This window comes from Balearica regulorum, chromosome 1, assembly GCF_011004875.1.
Source record: "Balearica regulorum gibbericeps isolate bBalReg1 chromosome 1, bBalReg1.pri, whole genome shotgun sequence".
Lineage (NCBI taxonomy): Eukaryota > Metazoa > Chordata > Aves > Gruiformes > Gruidae > Balearica > Balearica regulorum.
In genome coordinates, this window is record NC_046184.1 from 195,561,636 (window position 1) to 195,585,232 (window position 23,597).

A 23,597-nucleotide genomic window follows, 5' to 3' on the forward strand; every position below is an offset into this window, starting at 1 on the left:
ATGTTAAATTTTTACACACTGGAAAATGGTAGGAAGGCAGTTCTTATTCACTTGTAAAACTGGAATGATCTGAAAATTTTAGAGGCTTTTCTAGAGCGTGATCCTGTAGCATTTCCAAAATTTCAATGTTGTAGTGGGTTTCATGCCTTTACAGTCAATATTTTTTTAATCTTTTCATTATTTACATGATTATCTATTTTATACCTGTATCTATATATAGATATAAAAATTGGATATAGAATAGCTAGTGGTAAGGAATGAGAGGTTTCATATGCAAAAGCAAAAGTTTTCAGTTATATTTTATTTTTTATTCACTAGTAAAACAGGGTTTAGTTCATCCAAATTATTAATGAACTTATGCTAGTTTATCAAATTAATTTTATCAAAATTATGAATAAATTAACTAAACAGATTTTAAACACTTGCCACATGTAGCTTCAAAATTTTCTAAATTTTCTCAAACTTTATAAATTTTCTTAAAATTTTCTAAATTAATTTTTTCACTTTACAGTTCCAAACAATATTTCAAGATCAGATTTACTTCATATCTGCATGTTTAAAAGTTTTTTAAATGGCAAATCAGATGATATAGAAAGGTTATTTCCTGTATAAAAATTAGTATTTTCTTTTCCTAAATAGCAGGGTGATAACAAGCCCAGTGGAGGACTCTGGTTCTTGCTTTCATTACGCCTATGAAGACATGTTTCTTCTTCACTTCTTTCCTTGGGTCAGTATTTCCCCTTTACTTCCAGTTGCCATGTCACATGAAGGAAATCGCACACACCAAACACGCCAGGTATGGCCACATACCTACATGACCATCCACCAAGCTTCTGAGCTCCTGAGAACCAAGCCCGTGACAAATAAGACAGTGATGTAGCCGGAGGAGGGCTGCTGAGAAGGATTCAGCCCAGATCCTGCCCACCACCAGAATCAACCGGAAAGCACCCACATCAGAGTACAGGCTCATCCTATAGGTCCTGCATGTTTGCACTCTTTGCTCTCTTTCCCCAGGGATTTTGGGGACTCCCTACTTGCTGGAAATCATGAGCACATGCATCACTACCGAAATCACAACCAATAAGGTGCTAAAGCAAGGTTGTCCCCTGATTTTCCCAGGAGAGGGGAGGTGGCAGCATCTCTCTCCATGACCTGAAGCAATAGGACTGAAAAATCAGGTGCTAGCATGAAACCCCACCCCGGAAATCACCGTAGCTCCTGGCAGTATCATGATGTATAACTGGCTTGCAAGTGTAACTTTCCTTTCTGAATAAAATGAAAAAAAATGGAAAAGATGCTCCATGTTAGAAGCATTTATATATATCCTTAATTGCCTATGTATGGCAACTGGAGGATATCAACCCAGCAGGGATAGCAAAGAGATTACACTGGTTTTCCTTTGGCTGAATACTCCTTTACAGCACTGGAGCATTTTATCTCATAGGCCCTATTGCGGATGGGAAACAGCCACGACCACGTGCAACTGCTGTTGGCCAAAGCAACCTGTGGCTGCTTGGTCTCCCTTGGGAACAGATCCACAACTTTTCCTGCCATGGCAGTGGCAATGGTGATGCAAAGAGCAGAAATCTTTGTACAGCTCCTTAATTTACCTCCATTACACTGTGGGGATCAGTACATCTTCAATGCAAACAGATCAAAAACCTTCCCAGATAATGCATATATATTATTTCCTTTTCATAAGAAACTTGTAAATGTGTGGGTTTTGGGGGTTTTTTTTGGTCAAAAATGCATTTTGTAATACAAATCTGAAGAACTACCCTAATAATTTATTACCTGTGAGGGCTGAATTCCCAAAGCACGTTATGTGGAAAGGATCCTGCTTACTGCTATTTCAAAGGACTACGGGATTTGGGATTAAAGATTCTCATTATCAAAACTGACAAATTGTTTTAATTATTAACATCAATCGAGTCTCCACAAGGCATAAGACTTAATAGTTGTTTTTCAAGACTTCTTTTTTAACATTTCCATTTGCTTTCAAATGTTCGCTGTTGGATAAGACAACATACTCCGATATAAGCAATCCTATTAATTGGATCTCCCCTCAAAAGGCACAAGTCTCTGATCATCTTAGCAATGGCAACCAGGAAGCAGATTTGATAACCACAGCAACTTATCTTGAACAAATGTCTGGTTTTATTTTAATTCCAGATAAGTATACCTGGTTAAAGGTATAGGAACAGCTCACACTTTCTAAGGCACAATGCTATTCAGTTCAGGACTTCAAAGAAAAACAAACAGCAGAACCTCAGGGAAAGCAACTGTGAAGAGAGACAGTATTAGATGAGGGCATCCTAGCTGTTTAAGTAGTAAGAGCTGGTAAATCACGTGAGGCACGGCCTCAGCCCAGAGCTCCAGTCCATGTAGATCTATCTATAATGCCACAGCCACGAGCAACACACAGGCAGTACAGGAAAATCTTGAATAAAAGGGCCCAAGGAGAGAGGTTAATCACTGATCACCCCAAAGCACCATAGAACAAATGAAATGGCAAGAAAGAAAGCAGTAAAGAAGTTTTCTTGGAGGTGAGTATAGTCAAACCAAAAACTGATTCCTCCCACACAAGTGGAAACAAACAGAAGAAAAATGATGCATCAAGCCAAGTTCATGCTGCCGCAGCTCAGCCGACCTGTTACGTATGGACACGTTACCCCAGGACTGACCCCAAACACAAGGCACAGGAACAGCCCTCTGCACTCTTCCTTATGCCCCTGGATGCTAGCAGGGCCACCATCCACGCGCTGCTTCACCACTTGGCACTCGGCATGATGCCATTAATGTAAATAGCAGATAGTAATGAAGGTGAGAGATGCACCATCAGCTCCTGTTGTTCTCCTCTGTCAGAGGGGAGGGAGCAGCAAAGGGATCCTGCCCACCCTTTCAGAGCACCTTCACCCTGCAGAGCCCAGCCAGCGACTTAGTATGTCCCTCTCTATCCAAATACATGAACTACAGTTTATCATAAAATCTGCAACAGCTGGACGGTGGATGTGCTGGGCCCCGAAACACTGCTTAATTTATTTCTGTGCAGCACGAAATCTTGACATACAAAGGGGATTGTGAAATGTTTCCAAAATGATCATTGTTTTTTTTGCTAAGACTGCTAAATCTTTTCTGCTTTCCAAAAAACATCTGGGAGACAGAAAAAAATATATTTAGCTATAACACTCAAGCATAAAAAAGTTCATAAATTTGATTCCTATTGAGCAAAACCCAGAAACTCAGAAGCTTTGTCTACTCCAGCAAATTTACCCACTGCTGATAAAGCAGTTACAACTGGTGCTGAACTCAGTTTAACTTCAAGTGTAGCCAAGGATAAACTGTCTTTCCACATCATTTTCTGAATTCTATTGAATTCAACGACAGGTAAATGTGTCAGTTCTTAACTGAATACCTAAAGATGAATTTAGGACCTTAATTTTAGATTGCTAGGTTTGCACATTTCAGTTTGAACCACCACCAGTTCTGTAATGCTGTCAAACTTTCAAAAAATCACTGCAGTCCAACCTTCAGAAACATTACTGCAGATATACAGAGGCAACTCATCAGTAAAAAAACCAAAACAAATGTAAAACATTACCAGAAATTCTGCTCATTTGCTTTAACTCCAGTAAAAACCATCTTCCATAATTTGATCTACATTTCCAAAATATTTTTCTTTGTGAATTGAGAGCTAAGGGAGGAGGAATCCACTATCAATTTATTTTAAAAAACAGTGGCAAGATGAAAACTGTGGTAAAACCCAGACTGGGCTCTGGACTAGAGGACCCTGGTTACATCAGTTACAACAACCGACTGAAGGGCATAAAGCTCAGTGTGTTTTTATTCACAGTTTTACTTTCCTACTAGGCTCTGTAAAGTAGATGAAGTAGGTTTCCAGGTGTAATTCCAGCTGTTGGGAAAGCAGAAGGAACATACATAATTATTCCACTCAAGCCACTCTGATTGACCGAGAAGCTAGAAGTTCAGATGCCACGCTGCCCGCCGTGCACTGTGCATCTGTGATGGCTGAGGGATCACCAAGGATGAACTGGCAAGGAAGCTCTCATTTAAGAGCACAGAAGGCAAAATGCAAAATCTTATTATTCAGAAAGGTCAAGCACAAGTAATGCATTACCTGCCTGCTGCTACTGATCCTGAAAGTGTAGTACAAGTACTTCACAGCGACCACTGCTCTGTAAACAATTACATTTGTTCTGCTTAAAAAAAAAAGTCTATATATTGCTCAAAAACATTTGCAGCAACTTGTCTGTCAAAAGATTGCATCCACATTTTAATAAATTAACAGAAATTAGATTCAGTTTTAGCACACTATCACCTTTCTATTTACCATGCACTCCTTACATGTATAAATAAAATAAGAAATACTTTCACTGTGAACTTTGTGGATCTTTTTCCCTACTGTATTTTTCAACAGCAAATTTATATACAATAAAAGGATAGGATTTAAGAGCTTTATGCTTATACTCATATTCTTCTATTGTTGCTTACCACCCACAGTTCTGCATCAGGCATCTTTTATATTTATCAAATACAGGCCAACTCCATGAAAACTAGCAAGCACTCTCCCCCTCTGCCCAAGGAGAAAGGGTTGTTCCTTTCAAGTTGCATGCCTCAACTTACAGTAGTCCCACTCTCTACTTACCCCAAATATGCAATTGTCTTCCCTCCTTCTGAAGCTGGGAAGAGGTTCAGACTTCACAGCATGTGCTGAAGACCAGTTAGGCTTTCAGGCAAAACACAGAAATTAGCTCCAAAGAATGGGGTACGGCAAGGGAAGCACCTGCAAGTTCCCGTCCTTCTTTCTCCAGTTTGACAGTGTTTGTAAACTGAAGGGATGTAGTCTCCCAAGGGACTGCTCAAGACTTTCCAGCTTTGCTGGTGGAGCTGGTTGGAGGACAAGTGCTGGTGGAGGACAAGCTGAACATGAGTCAGCAGTGTGTCCTTGCAGCAGTGAAGGCTAACCGTGTACCGGGCTGCATTAGCCAGTAGCCAGCAGGCCAAGGAAGCGATCCTTCCCTTTGCTTGGCATACATGAGGCATCTGGAGCCCTGTGTCCAAATGTGGGGCCTCAGAATGCTGATACTGGAGAGGATCCAGAGGAGGGCCACCAAAAGGGTTACAGATCTGGAGCACATGATGTACGAAGAGAGGCTGAGGGATCTGGTTTGGTTCAGTCTGGAAGAGAAGAGCGTGAGGGGACCTAACAGCTGTCCTCAACTACCTAAAAATGGGAATAATAGGGAAGATGGAGCCAGACTCATCTCAGAGGTGCCCAGCTAAAGGAAAAGAAGCAAAAAGAACAAGTTGCTATAAGCAACATTTTAACTGAACATAAGGGGAAAAGAAATCCTGTCAGGGATGAAGCATTGATACAGGTCACCCAGAGGGATAATACAATCTCCATCCTTGAAGATTTTCAAAATTTGACTCAAAAAGGCCCTGAGCAACCTGACCTAAGGGGGAAGTTGGTCCAGTAGTGAGCAGGACTTGGACTAAGTGTCCTCAGAAGGCCTTTCTCACCAAATTATTCCATGATTCTAATAGCAATAGCTTCACAGGAAGAGGAACCAAGGACAATTTCATGACACACTGCTGGAAACTCCACTGAACAAGACAGTCCAGGCTTGAGAGCCTGAAATCACTGTTTATATCTCCAACACAGTGCATTTTGCCCGAAATAGTACCCAGAAACTGTAGTAGTCACCATTTGCTCAGCACTCCAGGAATAGAGCAAGGACCACTCATAATGTACAGCTACTTTGCAGGTGAGAGCCCTGCTGGAGCCACCAAGGATGTTGCAGAGACATGGTACCTACATTTACCAGTGAGTTACAGTAGCTCAGGTAAAACTGGCTGCCACACGCCCTCAGCAAAGAGAAGGATACAATCCTCCTTCATGCCACAGTATTTATTTTTAACTCTATTAGAGTTTTAGGCTGTCTCTACCTGTCCTGGCCAGGGCATTTAATAGTGTTGCCATGGTTAGACAACATAAAAAAAGGACACAAAAGGAATAGGAACCCTATAGAAATCTACTTAGCACAGGTAAATGAGTGCCACACTGTTAATGAGTGCATTTGCCAAAACTCAGAAGATTACTCGAAATGCTCATTTCGTGTATCTATATACTAAACAAAGTATTTATTGTAAAAGCACTTAGTAAAGCCTAGCAGTCCCAGGATTCTGCTAACACCTGTGGGAAAAAAATTGAAGGTAAAAATGGCTCCTTACTCTAAAGATAAGCCCTGCTGAACCTGATATGTGAATGTTACACTGAAGTCTTCATCAAAAAGTGTCAGAGAAGCAGGACAAAATATTCCCTCCATTTCACATTTGTGACATCTTTGTCAGTATATTATTTCTTAGAAAATTACAGTGCCCATTTCTTTCTGTATGTTAAATTAGTCATTCTCTCAGTGGCATACAGAGAAGAATAGACTCAATTACTCACACTCACCTTGGAGATGGCCAAGCTTTGGTCTAACTTGCAGCAGGGCAGCCATCCCATCTTCCATTTTCTCCTTCACTTCTTTCAATACCATTAAAACTACAGGACTGATCATCAATACAAAGTACTTCCCAATTACACCAATATAAAATCTACTTTCAGGAGGTCTGTGGGACTGTGCCTTTTATTTTCCCAAGATAAAGTAGTGTCAATGATCCAAAGTTGCAATCCTTTCTTTTTTTTTTTTTTTTAAATTACTTCAGCAACTAAAAAAAACCAAACCCAAAGATCTACAAATAAAAAGTCTACTGTCAGTTGGCTTCCTTCAGCCTCATGATCCACAATGCACCAGTAGCCAAGTAGTCAGTAATACTCACTCATTGTGTCCTTAATTTGAAAGGTACTATAGATGTCTGGAAACAGTTATAAAAAGAGACAGCACTGGAAGACAGCGGGCATCGATTTACCTATGTAGTCTCAAAGAACTACAGAAGGAATGGAGGAATGGATACAGACTATCTATCTGATATGTTGTATTAACCGTGTTTTTAAATATATTTTGAGTACTTTTAATATGCATAAAAGTTGTTTTGAGTGTTAGGCAGATCATAATACAACTCTTGGAAGTAGAAATGTTACACTAACAGGAAAACTAAAGATTACTTTCGCTTGCAACTGGAGAGATCTGCACCTCACGTACAGCTCTGAGCGTGCCAATGTTTGGAAGTTCAGTAAGAAATCAGAGAACATCAAAAAAGCAAGATAAATGCTTAACAGGATAACAGTGTCCTGTATTTAACCACTGCATACCACTAAGGTAGTTAATCAAACATTGTACTTAGATTTCAGAAGGAGACATGGAACTATCATTGGATGTTTTTAAGGACATTTTAGAGAACCTCCTCTTAGAAATGATGCGATTCTAGATTATCTTGCCTTGAAGAAGAGGAATGGATAATGTGACCTCCCTCCCAGTCTTGTTTTCTAACTCATCTATGAAACTTCAGGAAAAAACAAGAAAAAAACTAATATATGCAACATGGATAAATAATGACTATGGGAACTCTAACCTCCTGTCCAGTAAATGCTTCCATACATGCTGAACTTTATTATCTTAAGTTATCTTACAGATGTCAAGGGGATGACTCAGAACAGTACAATTATGCACATGCCAAAGTGTTTGTACTACAAGTGCAATAACTCTCACTTTTGTACAGCATGAGGAAAGACGACTGTTCACACTTGTATGCTGCCTGTATGAGAGCTTCCAAATCAAAATAATTGATGTCTGGAAAAGCCTGGCTAGTGAAGAGCTTTGTTAGTTTGTACAAGAAACATTTGGAGGACTTTGGACATAGAAAAGGTGATAGGGCAATGTATCAGTAAGCTTTCTAATACTTTTCTACATTCACTTGGAGTGTATGGAAATGAAATAATAAGGATGATTTAGTGTCAGAAGCTCCCACTGGTGAAGTCAGGATGTCTGGACACCAAATATTTTAGGACACTGGCACATTCTTACCATGATCTCTAAAGACACCTTAATGTTGCCAGTCTGGAAGTGAACTGAGGTACCCTTGTTGAATATTACAAAATACAGTTATATAGTTAAGAAATGGAAGAGTCAATGTAATGATTTGGGTGTATAAATCCAACTGTTTACAGACTTTTTTGGGAGGGTATTTCTAGGATGGGATCTCTGACAGCTGTCTTCTCCCCTGCCAAAGCAAAGATAGTATGTGCTATGACAGAGTGGTAGAGATTTTGGCGGAACACTTACACAAAAGAGCGATAAAGACCATTAAGTCACACCTGGTTTGTTTCTACCAGACTAATATGCATTATGTCAGATAACCACTTTAATAACTGTTATGTAATTGCTTAGAGGATTGAATCTGAAAAAGAAATAGCAGTTAAATTGGTCTGTCTAACAGACAGTACTCCTGAAGTAACATTATTAGTGGTAACAGAATGAAAATGAGAAAAGGAAAATTAAAGTTAAATGAAGATTTCTCTTGCTGTGACTCAGTTCTGCACCACCCATGACTAGGGCATTTTTACTGCCTTGGATGGAGCAGGACCAAGCCTATTGCTTTAATCATTAAAAAATGTTTAAAAGAGAGCATTGAAAAACAAACATTAGGAAACTATTGCCCTCATGCTACAGAATGGATTAGATATGGAAAAATTCGTGGCTTGTCGTCTCATCTCACTGTTTACTTACAGTGACTTATATGAGGCAATAAGGGAATATAAATATCCAAAAGCACAATGGAAGAAAGAAAATACCCCCTTGCCAGAAGTAACAGTCTACACAAGCAGGGTGCCTCTTGGGTATCCCCCCCTTCTGAAAATGAGTTATCTTTTGAGAAAGTCTCCACTGGTTAACTAACAATGATGGCAGTAAATACAACGCAAAAACTGCAAGAGTGCATTTTTAGTAACTCTGCAGTTTGTCTTCTTTTATTTGGCAAACTGTCGAAATACCATTGTGGCGTTATATTAAACTATCATCTCACAAGGACTCAATCAGCTAATGTATTATTGCTGGGCTTGAAAAAACATCAAGAAGACCTATTTATAAATAGCTTCTCTGTGTTCAGGGTATTAATTTTTTTATTCTTCCAAGGAAGGCAGGCTGTTGCCAAAAGCTATACACCAGTATCATTTGGCAAACTTTTGTAGCCTTATCTGATCTGCAGAGACATTAAATCTGTACTGAAAACACATATTCAAAAACTTATTAGAAGGTCATATCTATTATCTATTACATAAATACATATACAGTTGATAAGACATGCTGTAACAGTATAGCTGCTCTGGAGATATTTCCCCATAATTCACTCAGTGCAAGCAACATATAGTAGCTCACATCTTCCTAGTGAAAAATCTCAGAAAACTTGCTGACAGATGTCACTGCATACACTCATGGTGCCATTTTGAAATACCTTTTTCCCCCTTTGCTTTCACTGCACTGAAAAGCTGCATCTTGCACGAACCATGGGCAGCATTTTAAAAAGGGATTTCTTATGTAGGAATTTGAGCATGTGAATTGCTATAAACCTGGTAATTCAGAAGTAGGGAATAGCCATGTGAAAGGTTTTCTTCCCTTCTTTGTACATAATGTTAAGTTTAAATGGTTAAAATACATTTTCAGGAATGACACACTACGTGCTAAATATCAGCCTAGAGTGGTTTTTTTTAATGAATGAATACAAACCATTTACACAAGGGGTTTTTTAAGAGGCAGACAGAGATAGACCCTTCACTGTACAAAGGCAGTGGGCATTTCCATAATGCAAAAGCAGGATGTTACAAGCTGTGGGGACACTTCTGCAGATCTTAAATCCTTGCAAAACCTATCCAAGGCCTTAATTGCTTCCTCTGTAATACATGTATACCTAATCATGTTTCAACTTTCATCTTTTCTCCTTCCTCTCCCTTAGTCTTGACATCTAATGTTTTGTTCAAAGCACAAGCAAGCAGAAAATTCTTTTATCTTATCCTTGGGGAAAGTGCAAAGCATCAACCAGAGGTAAAAAATTCCCTTCAGCATCTATCCTCTTTATTAACTGAGAAATACCACCTAGTTTCATATTTTGCAGGAGTGGGCAAAAATCTAGTGGTGTGAGTGCATAAGGAATCAGATAGTGTCTCTGATCTAATCTCTGCTGCATGTATGAAGCCCATGCCCCTATCATAGACATGAAAGCAAAGACTATACAACTGCACTGGCAGAAATTGAAATGCAATCAGTTTCCTGCACTATATTTTTACTGTACGTACTTACATTTTTAGGATGATCTTTATGGTTATATGATTTAGCAAGAACTTCTGCTGTTAAAACACAAGGCTCAGTTTAAATCAGCTTGCAAAAACAATGACAAACCACAAGGTACCTGTTTCAGAATTGACAGGTTACGTGTGTTAGGGCCTACTTGAATTGGATTCTGTGAATTGATTTTAAGGATAAAGGGAATATTAGATCACAGAGTTCATACTATTTGATCATACAGTCCAATCTCATCTATACAAAGACATTACATGTTGACACCAAGAGAGTAGATAAAGCATTTCATTCTGTGAGAAACCAGGCAGAGACATGAGAATAAGGTATAAGAATGCCTGAGGTCCAGGCACAGCAGGGAGCTGATGCGCTGCCTGCACAGGCAACGCTCCTGGCAGGCAATGGTCCTCCCTGATGTAGCAAAAAAGTGACGAATTCTCTGGTCTTTGCTGATTTGATCTTGCTAATTTCTTCCCAGTCCAAAATCTGGTCAGGATTTGGAAGCTGAGCATCTGAGCAAAGACTCAGAAGCCAAGTAAGAAATAAGATTGTCTGTACCTCTTGTCTCTTATTTGTATCTCATCACCAGTGTTTCATCCTTGATTCTTTAGAGAATGCAAAAAAAAAAAAAAACCCCAAGTTGAAGCAAGCCTGCATTCCTCCCTGCCCCATCTCAAATACAAATAAATCCAGAAAACATTTGGTAAATCGCATGTTAGAGGAAAAATACCACCAGATCAATGAAGTCTAATAGCAGAAGTCCTAGATTATAATCACACCAAGGGATTTTAAATTCCACGCTATTATACTCCTTTACTTGTGTATTGCTACTTGGGAATGACTAGACATCTCGGTGCTCAGAGATCACTTGGAAATTATCTAATTTTATCTTGCTCTGACTTTAAATATTGCAGTGAAGATGGTGAAAGAAGCCACGTATGAGCAGTTTTGACTTAAACACAGCAGATAGAAGCCCTGGGTAAGACAGAGCTCACATGAAGTTCAAATCTGCCTCGTTCAAACCCTGTGTACTGGAGAGAATTTAATGAGTAATCCAGTAAGGACCTCTAGACAAAAATGCATCCAAATCAAGCACTGCAGTAATTTCAAGTGACAGACAAATTCATACAAACAAAGTCTCTTCAGAGGTACGTTGGGGAGAAAATACCTTAATGCATTTATTAACCAGATATTACTTGTTAAACATAAACTGCCCTGCTTTAGCTGAAAGATTACACTTCTCCTCCAGGAAGCATATGTGAGTTCTTCTGTACAATAGCTCTTATCACTAAAAAATAGTATCTTTGGATCAGGTTTTGCATATAAAAAGTAATTATTTGTGAAAATTATCCTGTGTGAACTCTGTTACTATGTTTACACAGAATATCCCATTTAATTTTATTATAATGAATGGTATTTCAAATTCATCATGTTAGATGAAGACATGACAATTATACCTTTCAGTTGTAATTACTGCTATTTGTGCAAACGTTTTCCACCCATTTGTTTTAGCACTATTGTTTTATAAGTTACATTGGCAAGAATTTTTCCAAACAACAAAAATGCCCATTGACACTTAACTTTTCATAAAATACAGTCATTTGTGTTCTCATAGCACATCTCTCTTGCTGAAATTACATACTTCTAATCAAAAATAATATTAAGCCTTTTAAAAAAAAATACATAGAAGAAAGTGGTATGGTAGCAGTTCAATCCCACACCTAGATTAAAAAAAATAAATATGGATAGCAATGCTCTGGGCACTGGGCCTAGCCAGCCTGGAACGCCCCATCTTTATCCTTCCAAACATTTTTATCCACTAAAAGTGGGTAGATACTTGCAACTGCATCCTTGAATGTTCAAAGTTTTGAGATCCTCTAAGGAAATGTTTGCGAGAGTGTCAACTGTCATGGGCCTAAGATACGCCAGCTGCCACTCTAATGGTTTAACCAGGCGGAGATCAAATTTAAGTGCTCAGGAAGGGTCCCTATTTAGTTTACCTGCATAGGCATGGCCAGGGGATATATAAGAAAATGCAGCCAATAAAATTGTGACTGTACGGAATCCTGTGGAAAAGCTTACTGTACTCTTCTTGGGCTCCCAATCCCAACGAAATAAAACCCAAAGGCAGGAATCAGCCATGGCATAGTAATGGCTATTGTCTTCTTCAGAGCCTGCTCCTCCTGCAATCTGAAATGTTTTTTCTCTGTCTTTCAGCCTCTTCACTCTGGAAAATAGTTTATGTAAGAAACACTCCAGGAAATACATGTATGTGGTATCCATGTCTTCAGATTTTAAAAATCATATATTGTCAGTGGAATTCCACAGAGCACAGTTGTATGTCTTCTGCCTAATCTCTCGCATGGTACCAAAGCTGGAGCCAAACCTTGTGGGGAGGGGACGCAGTGCCTGGAGTACCCCATCACCTTCTGGATTAAAATGCCTTTTACTACCCAACTGCCTAGAACACCAAGCAGCACAAGTTTTCATCCTCCAGATGCACCTGAGCCTTGCATAAATTCCTGGCAAGAAATGTTCACAGCAAAACATCTGCTGTCTTTAAGAGAACAGGTTTTCACCGCTCTGGGGTTACTAAAGCAGGTTAATTTTTCTGGTCAAAATAATCCTGTCACCCTATTAAAATTCTATATATATTTTAGTGGGAAAGTTTCTATCCTGTTTTTTCTAAGTAGGGAAGAGAATAAAGGAGCAATGACAATGATAAGTAAATATATTTTTAAAAAATTAATTCTGAAAAAGTATTTTCAAGAATAGAAAAAAAATCTAAAGGTGTTTTTTTTTTTTACAATTTTCACTTAATATGGTCAATACTTTTTGACTCACTGTTTTTATTTGACATTTCAGGACAAAAGGGTCTGAGTCAGCTGGCATGACGCCACACCATGACCTACAAAGAAAGTGCAAAGCCTGTATTAATTAGCCTCGTCCCACAGCAGACATGAGGACAATATCAGAGTGCTGAAGAATATTTGCACAGACAGCAGAAGGAAAGCTAAGGGAAAGCAGGAAGGCGGGAAACAGTTAATCAATCTTAATGGATAATGAGATCATTAAAAAAATAAGAGAAAAAGTATTGAGAAATCAGTTATTTGCAATGAAAGGGAAAATAAAATCAGTAGTAAAAGAAACTGGAATAGGCTGAAAAACAGGAAGACAGAAGAGAAGTATAATCATAGAAGAGGAAATTGCACCCACTTGCAAATAACACCTCTGGCCTTTCTCAGACAGAACTTCCACTCCCAAGAAACCCTTTGGATTTTGGGAACGTTAAAAAAAAATGAGAGAAAAGCACAAGGTATGCAATCAAGAGCATAGAAGTAAGTATGGAGTCAGGCTAGAAAATTCCCTATTACATCTTGTTTCCTAGTATTTTGCTAAAAGGGACACTCAGGGGTGACCATATCCCTTTCTCCTCTGAACTAGACACTGAGAAACTCTCCCTTTTCTTTGCTCTCTCACAGACTTCTCTTGCTTTAATTGATTTCATTTGCAATCAGGCCCAGATTGTGCCACTTGCACCTACCTGGAAACCTAAGAAGAGAGCTGTGCTTAGCTCAGGGAGGTTCTCCATCAGGCTGAGAAGCCTCTGCCTGCCCTGCCATACAAATAAACAACCTTGGTGGTTTGCTTCACCAGCTCCCAGCCAGCCTGGCCTAGCCCTGACCTCCCTGGCAGGACAAATATTATGGTCAGCCAAGTCCTGGCTTAGCCCTAGCCCTGTTTGATCAGTGGAAGATTATGTTAAGAGCTTTCCTATCTGAATACAGCATGTGAGCATTCAGGCTGGCTTCTGCCTTCCTGTTGTAATTAGTTGATAATCAGCAGCAGCACACATACCTTCCGCAGACACCTCCCGAGCAAAGGGTGCAAAGCTCTCCTGTCATCAGCCTTTTCCATGTCCCTGGAAAAGGGACTGCTGGGTGAGAAACTGTGGCATGAAGCCATTATCCTTATCATATACTGTGGGATATTTTCTGAGAAACACAAATGCAAGCAAAGTGATTAGCCATGGCTGTGCCCTACAGAAATAATACTGCTTCCTTCTGATAAGCTAAGTAACTGTTTTGAATGTGACTTCACCTTATTCTGTGCTCTTACACAAATCAGGGATGTTATCTTGGAGACAAGGACAATAATAAAAATAATCTATTCCCATGACTTTCAGCGTATCAATGTTATCTTGCTTAAAACCAGAAAGTTTTGCAAGTAAAGTTTGATGTCACATCTGGCCCTGGTGGGATCAAGCTGTGTCCAGGTCTGTCCTTGTTCCGGCACTTGCTTTCTGTGGCAGTCAGTAAGCCCATAACATTTTTGTCTTGCCCTTATGGATTAATAACAGAAGTATCATCTCAAAACTGAACACTCAGATGGAAATGCGTCTTCTTGAACTAACTGATCATAGACCGACTGTGGGTTTCTGATGTGATGCAGCCAAAATGAAGGCAAATGCAACCTTAAGAAGCATTTCCAACATGGAGTCACAAATACAAGTGTCTCTATAGAAAGTATAAATAAGGTATCAAGCAATCCAACTGGCAAGCCACATTCAATGTAATATGCAGGTAATGTCATCTAAAGTAAATGGAGGAGATGAAAATCTGTTTTGGGAGAGGAGAGAAGTCAGTTCCCACCAACTGGAAGAGGGGAAACATAACCCCATTTTTAAGAAGGGAAAAAAGGAAGACCCAGGAAACTACAGGCCAGTCAGTCTCACCTCTGTGCCTGGCAAGATTATGGAGCAGACCCTCCTGGAGACTGCTCAGGCACATGGAAAATAAGGAGGTGATTGGTGACAGACAACAAGGCTTCACTAGGGGCAAATCGTGCCTGACAAATTTGGTGGCCTTCTATGATGGGGTTACAGCATCGGTGGATAAGGGAAGGGCAACTGACGTCATCTACCTGGACTTGTGCAAGGCATTTGACATTGTCTCGCACGACACCCTTGTGTCTAAATTGGAGAGACATGGATTCAATGGATGGACCACTAGGTGGATAAGGAATTGGCTGGATGGTCGCACTCCAAGAGTTGTGGTCAACGGCTCAATGTCCAAGTGGAGAACAGTGACGAGTGGCATTCCTCAGGGGTCAGTACTGGGACCGGCACTGTTTAACATCTTTGTCGGTGACATGGACAGTGGGATCGAGTGCACCCTCAGCAAGTTTGCTGATGACACCAAGCTGTGTGGTGTGGTCGACATGCTGGGGGGAAGGGATGCCATCCAGAGGGACCTTGACAGGCTGGAGAGATGGGCCAGTGTGAACCGCATGAAGTTCAACAAGGCCAAGTGCAAGGTCCTGCACATGGGTCAGGGCAATCCCAAGCACAACTATAGGCTGGGCGAGGAATGGATTGAAAGCAGCCCTGAGGAGAAGGACTTGGGGGTATTGACTGATGAGAAGCTCAACATGAGCCAGCAGTGTGCGCTTGCAGCCCAGAAAGCCAACCGTGTCCTGGGCTGCATCAAAAGAGGTGTGACCAGCAGGTCGAGGGAGGTGATCCTGCCCCTCTGCTCCGCTCTTGTGAGACCCCACCTGGAGTACTGCGTCCCGCTCTGGAGGCTCCACTACAGGAGAGACACTGAGCTGTTGGAGTGAGTCCAGAGGAGGACCACGAAGCTGATGAGAGGGCTGGAGCACCTCTCCTATGAGGACAGGTTGAGAGAGTTGGGGTTGTTCAGCCTGGAGAAGAGAAGGCTCCGGGGAGATCTAATTGTGGCTTACCAGTACCTGAAGGGGCCTACAGAAAAGATGGAATGGGACTGTTTATCAGGGAGTGTAGTGACAGGACAAGGGGTAATGGGTTTAAGCTGAAGGAGGGTCGATTTAGGTTAGATGTTAGAAAGAAATTCTTCACTATGAGGGTGGTGAGGTACTGGAACAGGTAAGAATGGTGCCTGAGAAAAGGTATTTAAATTTGGGTCACCAGAGCAAGTAAGACCTAGCAGTTAATATATCTAGGTAGAAAGTAGAATACAATTTCTGGCCTTTACAGGGGAGAGCTTTTGCTACCCAGGTACTTCTAAAATGGTAGGTGGGAAAATTCTGAAAGGATTACATGATCTGAAGCTTGTGGCAAGTGGGGCAGGACTCATGAACCTGAAAGTGCCCTCCAGATAGATAAAAAATAAGTGTCACAGGGATGCTCCACTGAGAATAAAAGCAGACAACTGACCCTGCTTTTGGGGGTCCTTTCCCCTCAGCAACCACCAACCTGCACATACTGCTCCTGATGGGAGCAGGGCTCTTGGTAGGAATGAATCCATTTTGGGAACTCACCTTCTCGTACAGCTGGTACATAACTCCCTGAACAAACAAGGCTCAGATTTGAGTTCCCTGCCCACATAGAGTCAATCTGCAGCTAAGCAAACACACTGTTATGATCCTTCCACACTATCAGAAACAATTATTTCCTGCAAGAAGTCACTCCATTTTCTTTTCTGTCCTGTTTAGACATACATTTATGCACACACACCCCAAATGAAATCACAGCAATATACTTAGAGAAAATTTGGAAAGAAGCTTCTTATTAGCAACAGTGTTTTATAAGGGGGCTAGACTGCAAAGCCGTAATGGAGATGCACCTTATGCAAAGGGAACTACTGAAGAAATAAGTATGGCTCAGTGTAAGCCTTTCACAATGTAACATAGAGGGCTTTTAGTAAAAGAGGGAGGTAACATCATAGTGTATTTGGAGTATGGAAGGCAACTGAATAGCATGCTTGGAAATATCCAGCATTAAATAAAAGTCTAATGCCATTAATCTGAAGAGACATCGGAGATCAGCTGTGACACAACCCTTCTGGGACAGAAGAATATCATGAAATACATTACAGATATTTCACAGAGAGGTATAGTCCAGTGAGAAGGTACTGTTTGAAATGTTGCAATGCAAAGCTAGGGTTTGAGGACACAGGGAGAGATTCGCTCGATCTTTAATGATACTGGCCTTGCTCATTTTTGGCTCCATCTCAGTCTTTGTTGAAAAGGGTAACTTGAAGGTGTGCAAAGTACTTTATAATACCAGATTCTTTATTGCTGTAGCATCTTTGAATTCATTGTTGGGGTTTGACTCATATGATACAGGTGTCTTTCATCTGTTTGGCTAGCACAGGCCACTGAAGTCATCCAAGAAAAAAGCTGACTGAGCTTTAAAAAAAAACAGTATAGACGTAAACTCCACCTCTTCTTGATTCATGGCGAGTTCTCCACAGACTTCTCTCTCCTTTTTGCCCCTGACTTGCCCTGTATGTTTAGCTTGCATGCTTTTCTTTAGTCAAAGGCTGTTCAAGACTCACTAAAAGACTGAGGTATTTGGTCAAAGCCTGTACAAAGTGCCTTGTACACTCCTTGTACTTCACACAGCAAGGGCCTGTTCTCAGTTGGATGCTCTACAAGCTAATGTAATATAAATAGCAGCTGGAAAGTTAAGACAGGGCACTCAGACCTCACATCCAGCCTACTCCCCTTGTACAGACATAGCTCAAGCACACAGGGCACCATCACATTGTGAGGGAGCAACAGTTTTAAATCATCTGTGATGCTCAGGTTTATCCTGTCTAGTGCTCTGTCATTCAGGTCTTCAGTGGGAAGACATTTCACACTACACAACTCAGCTTTATTTCATTTTTTGTACCCTTGCATGTTGCTTAAGCCAACCCAAGTTGCTGTGACAACAGGCTGGTCCTGCATTGAAAGGAAAAAGCTTAGAGAATCAGGGCAAGGGACATATGGAAGTAAGAGCCCCAGTCCTGTAATCCAGAGAAGGGGCAGCAGGTAGATGTTTGTATGAGAAAAGGGGTGTCCAGAGCACTGAGCAAGAAGTGAGATGATAAAATAAACTGCTGAAAACAGTGTGGATGGAAACCTTAAATTCAAACAACCATAAAGCTGTTTCTTACTAATTCATGCCCTACCTGTAACAACAGGCAACAACCTATCATTTGGTTTTTTATTGATAAAAGTGACTAGAATCAAGATTTGGGATTTGATTTACTGGCGATTCATCACTCACAACACATAGCAGCAGACCATTGTAGTTGGGATTAAGATTGAACTCCCAATCTGAAGTCTCCCAACCAGTCCAGTCTATTGCCTATACCAGTGCACAAATCCAACAAAAGGTGCAATTTGCTGCAGTTTGCTGTTGTTATTAAAAGCCAGCATTTGTAGAGTAAGGGTTACAATGAAAGGCTGGACTCATCCCACCTTTCTGCAAGCATCTACTAGTCACCTCAAGTTCCTTTTACAAACAATAGAGAAAATGAGATATTTTTAGGGCACAATTCATCTTACTCGTTCTATGTACCTAGCTCGGATTGAGACGAGATTATTTTCTCTGCTGACCTGAATGCTGCCCAAGGGGTGGTTCAGGCATAGACACCTACAATGTAAACTCTACATCTGGCCAGAGTCCCAGCCTTGGAGGTCTGAATTCTGGTCTCTGGACTCCAGCCAGTTTTAGCGGTGGGCAAATCACTTCATCTCTGCAGAGCAGGGTTTCTTTTCACCAAACTTTAGCTGCCTAAGATGCAAGCATTGAGTTTAGGCAAATCATACAGGCATAATCCACAACCTGCTGAGAGAATGAGGCCCTTCTCAATGGAAATTCAAGTTAGACTTGTGGCCTGAATCATCCTGATTCTTTTATATGGTTAAAGTCAGGTAAATCTTGACTTCCTGCTTTGCAATAGTATTTCCTACAGTTAGAGTGCTGAATCCTATGGGCAGGGCTCTGGAAAAGCCTTTGAAAAACAGGTTTGACTCCTTCAAGGAAAACCACCACCTAGGCTTCTGGTAGCTAGCTGGAAGTAAGTTGCAATCATATAGCCTGCTTTGTAAAAAACTTGTCTTCATGCTGTTCACGAGTTTGTCTTCTGTTGCAGTAGTGGCTCAGCTTCTCTATGTTACCTACTCCGGAGTTAAAACCACACAGAGGAACACAGACTCACTGTGAACCACAGCACTGGGAACAGACAGTTACTACATAAGAAACGGAGCTACTTCTTTGGGTCATTACTAATAGTTGTGTTAGTGGCACTCTGGCTTGAAGCCACAGGTCACCTCGCTGGAGTATAAATCACCTCTTCAGCTAGAGTCGGGATTAGGCAGACACTGCATTAAGAGCAAACTCTTGTGTTATGCTGTGCCAGAGCTCGAAGAGGTTCATACAAATAAGGAAAACCTTTGCCAAATGCAAAGGTAACCAAACAGAAAGGATACAGGTTTTATTTGAGCATTCATAAGAGGTTTCTATGTTCTATGTCATGAGTAGTCCTTGTGACAAGAAGCACTGAATGTATCCCTGAAGCTGTTTAATAATCTAAGATACTGAGTTTTGTAGTCTCATCCTACCTGTTCCTTTTTCAATAATCAATGATTTTTTTTTTCCCCTGAAAAGTTCATGTATCTACTTTGGGGTTGGGAGGAGGGGGATGCTTCTGAACACAGTTTGCAAAGCCCAGAGGTTTCTCCCAAGCAAGAACACCCTTCTCCCTGAGGACTGCTCCATTAACAAGGTGCTTCTTGCCGTTCCATCATAAGTCTTGCTTTTTCCTTTTTATCTCACCCCAACTGTCCATGCACAAATTCCACTATTTTCCTCTGTTTCCACTGTAGGAGTCTAAAATGCCTTTTATTTTTCTACACAGTCATCCACGCCCAAAATATTTTCCTTTTATATAAACTCCCCAGTGCTCTATAAACTCTTTGATTCCTTCTTTTTCTCTCTGAAGGGATAACATGATACTTCTTCCCTCCCCAAGGTTTCAGCAGAGATTTTCTTTTTACCAATGAATATAGGTCAGCGAATTTAGACCATATGTGTTTCTCCACTGGGTGATTGTTCCATTTTATAGTAAATAAGGCAGGACATCTGTTTTAACAACAGAAAAATCTACAGGAGTTTGTCACATTAGACGGGTTTCGTACACCTTAAATGTTAAAAGACCTTGAAGCCACAGTAAGTAACACAGAAGGTCAAAGAGAACCTATGGGCATTTTAATCTGAAATTATCCTTAATAAGAGCTCTATAGATAAATCAATAAAAAAAGCAAAAGTTCTTTGACTAGATGTGGAATTGCGTCAGATTTCTGTGTTGGGAGAAAATCATCATCAATCAGAATCCAGTGAAGCCGTGAAAGCAAAATCAGTTTAAACATATTTAAAATATTTCTAGTATTTTGAAAACAGGAATATTTCTATGATTGCTTTAACATTTCTGATGGTTACATTGATGATGTTGATATCTTTGATCAAATTATTGACATGTCTCCATGTGTAGCATAAATATTTAATATGGGTAGCCAATGTTGCACTTTTCATATTTACATTACAACTTAATTAAATATTATACTTTAGTTACAAGGTATAAAAAAGAAAAATTTTTTTTTAAATATAAACTATGTCACAGGGACTTCTTTTGCAAAAAAACCCACGGAGAAGTTAATCAATGCATAAAACTGTTAAACTTAGTTTAGATTGCAGTGCCTGACAGCAGTTAGACTGAAAGTACATCCTACTGAGCATACTGTTAATGAGCAGATTTTGACAAGTTTTGAGAGGAAAATTGGGTTAAAAAGTTAGACTATTTAATGTCTTATATAAAAAATTACTTAATCTGGGTGCATAAATCTGAAAATGGAAAAATATCCAGAAAGATCTGAAATAAATACTATGGTATAGCCTGTGATATACACAGATGGTGATGTTGGGGCAGAATGCCAGAATACAGAATTGCAATATTCGGCGAATCACGGGTAAAATAATTAATGGCATTTCTAGTGGCATAACACCCTGCAAACATACACACTGCTTCATGGAGAACTTGTCAGCAATATTAATCTAGGAAATAATTAGTCCCTGTAAAGTTCTTTCACACTCTTTCACCAGACGGCCAGGGAAGATCGTCAGCTAAAATCTTGCTGTTTCAGCACTGGAGAAAATGCCAAGGAGTTATGCTTTATGCTACCCTGTGCAAGATCTGGGCATGCTACACTGTGCTCATGGTTTCATTCTCCCAGGTACTGCATACCAGTACAGCATGCTTCACAAATCACATCAGATCATTTTCCGAATGTCACCGCCAAGCGCGCTTCACACCCCAACATTTGCAAGCCACTCCACAGAAAGTTTTGCCATCTGCCAAAACATAGGACTTCTCCAAATGGAGAATTCATATATTTAGAAGCAAAATGAACTCCAAAAGAGACAGCATGCTTGCTTAAAAAGAGAAATATGTTAATAATAGCTCACAAATACAGTGGCTGTCCAGTTGTGTAGTACCTGCAGCTTCACTGCTTCACTAACCTTCACTTTATCTCACTTCACTTTGTTATTAAGCAAACATTTAAGCAACTTTCCAGTGACATATTGACTGTTCCCACAAATATCTAATATTGGTTTACTGTATGCATGCTGTCTGATCAGCTACTGATTTTAATGGCAGCCTGGTAAGACAGAAACATACAGCTAGGGTAGAGTTATCCAGCAGAAATGCATACACTGGTCTAGAAATAACATGCAAGCAATGGAATATGAAAACATACCTTCTATTTTGTTTGGGTTCCCTGTATCCTAGAGCTAGCTTCAAGGCTCTGGATGTCAGAGAAGAACAACCTTTTCTTAGAAACTCAAGACCTGTTCAAAGACACGGAATACTGGAAATGGCATTTGACAACGTCTAAGAAGACTCGTAAGCAGCAGCACAGGGAATTCTGGAAAGTTAACACTTCTCCTTTGAACAAGGAGCAGTGAGCCTGATTTGGCTGACGATGGGAAAAAGAAAACACAATTGGGCACTGAGCAGCACTGCTGTGGCTGTAGCTGAGGCAGAATTTCCATTTCAAAGCCTGGTTTTCCATGGCCTGCTTCTCTCTTCTAAATACGAGCTGCAAGTTAAAACTTGGCCCAAAGAGTTCACCTGTCACGTTTAGGAATGAAAGACTGAATCACATTGCTAAAAAAAATTGGGAAAGAAAAAAAGATACTATTGTTAGTACAGATATATTTACAAAAAAAAATCTGCTGTTCTTTTAGGCGGGTTGTGGGAAAATGGAAAGCCTTGTCTGCTTTCATCAGATGTCAATAGCATGCCACAGCTGCAAAGTCCTGCAAAGACAGGGATTACAAAGCATGGGATGGCTCTTTAGACATGTTTGTCTTCAGCAGAAAGTCATCTCTGCTCTGAACATGAAAAAAGAACCTTGACTTTGCAGGTTCAGTGTTGACAGTCACCAAGTGCCTGGTACAGGAAAAAAAAATTGTTGTCAGCTGTGCACCAGTCTAGTCTCAGGCCACGTTAGCCTCAGTGGTTTGATACATCGCCAGAGTTTGGCCTGAAGGACACAGTCTGGTCAGTCAGTGACTGATTCATCCAACCTCACCTGGTAACATCCAAATGCAAGATGGTTTTCTAGGGAAGAGTAAGTCTTCACAGAGGTTACAGCTATCTAGCGCACAGTACAAATACAGAAGGTATTGATTTGCCAGGATGTTCTCTCAAAATCCTACACTGCCCAACGTGGTACTTCAATCACTTAGGATTAGCCTGAACTGCAATGCTCCACTAGGACCAGGGAACAAAGTGGTTGGGATTTTCCATGCTACTGCCTCCAGTCTGTTTGCAGGTGAGATGCAGAAGCCTTCAAGACCCAACACAATCATGCTATTTACCTGTGAAAACAGGGAAGAAAACAGAAAGGCACATGGTGCGGGATGAAATCTGCTTAATCTCCTATACAGCTCCTTGTGTTGGCTTAACTCATAACAGCACCCAAGCACCTTCCAAAAGTCCACTAAGTGATGTGGCTAACATCTGTTATGTACAGTTCATCCAATCTTTCATCCTGTTTGATTATCCTATCAATATGTGGCAAGTTTCCCACTTTATATGTAACCATGACCTTAGTTGTCTTTGACACATTAATCAGCATGCAGCTTGCATTTTTCAATGGTAAAAAGCTTTTTCTGTGGATAATGAAAACTAGAAATGAGTACTCCCCACCACCTCACAGTCACTACTAAAACATAACCCAGTAATCACTGGTGAGTTTTGGGGAGCACTGAGATCAGGTCATGGGAGTCATCCTTTGAAGAGTCTGCACGCTACAGCTGACATCTACAATAACCATAGGGAAATCCAGGGGTTCATTTTCTCTGCAAGAGCAATGAACAATTCAGGCAACAAAGCCGTCAAAGAGGAGATAATTAAAGAAGACTTGTTGAATAATTTATTTTGTGAAAATGAAGTTTAGGGTTTGGAGTTTCTTATTTAAGGAAAATATCAGCACTTCAATGGAAGAAGTTGTTTTCTGAAG

At 40.3% G+C, this 23,597-nt stretch overlaps 1 protein-coding gene across 8 annotated transcripts in view; it reads right to left on the reverse strand.

The window, feature by feature from the left end:
• The window catches only part of MTUS2 (microtubule associated scaffold protein 2), a 327,334-nt gene that overhangs the window by 218,356 nt on the left and 85,381 nt on the right, over positions 1–23,597 (reverse strand). Inside the window, exon 4 of one of the 8 annotated variants that reach the window (XM_075742077.1) lies at positions 21,828–21,918. The exons of the other annotated variants lie outside the window; for them this stretch is intronic. The gene's annotated coding sequence lies outside the window, so the exon portion shown is untranslated. The remainder of the gene's footprint in view (positions 1–21,827; positions 21,919–23,597) is intronic. 8 annotated transcript variants of the gene reach the window in all.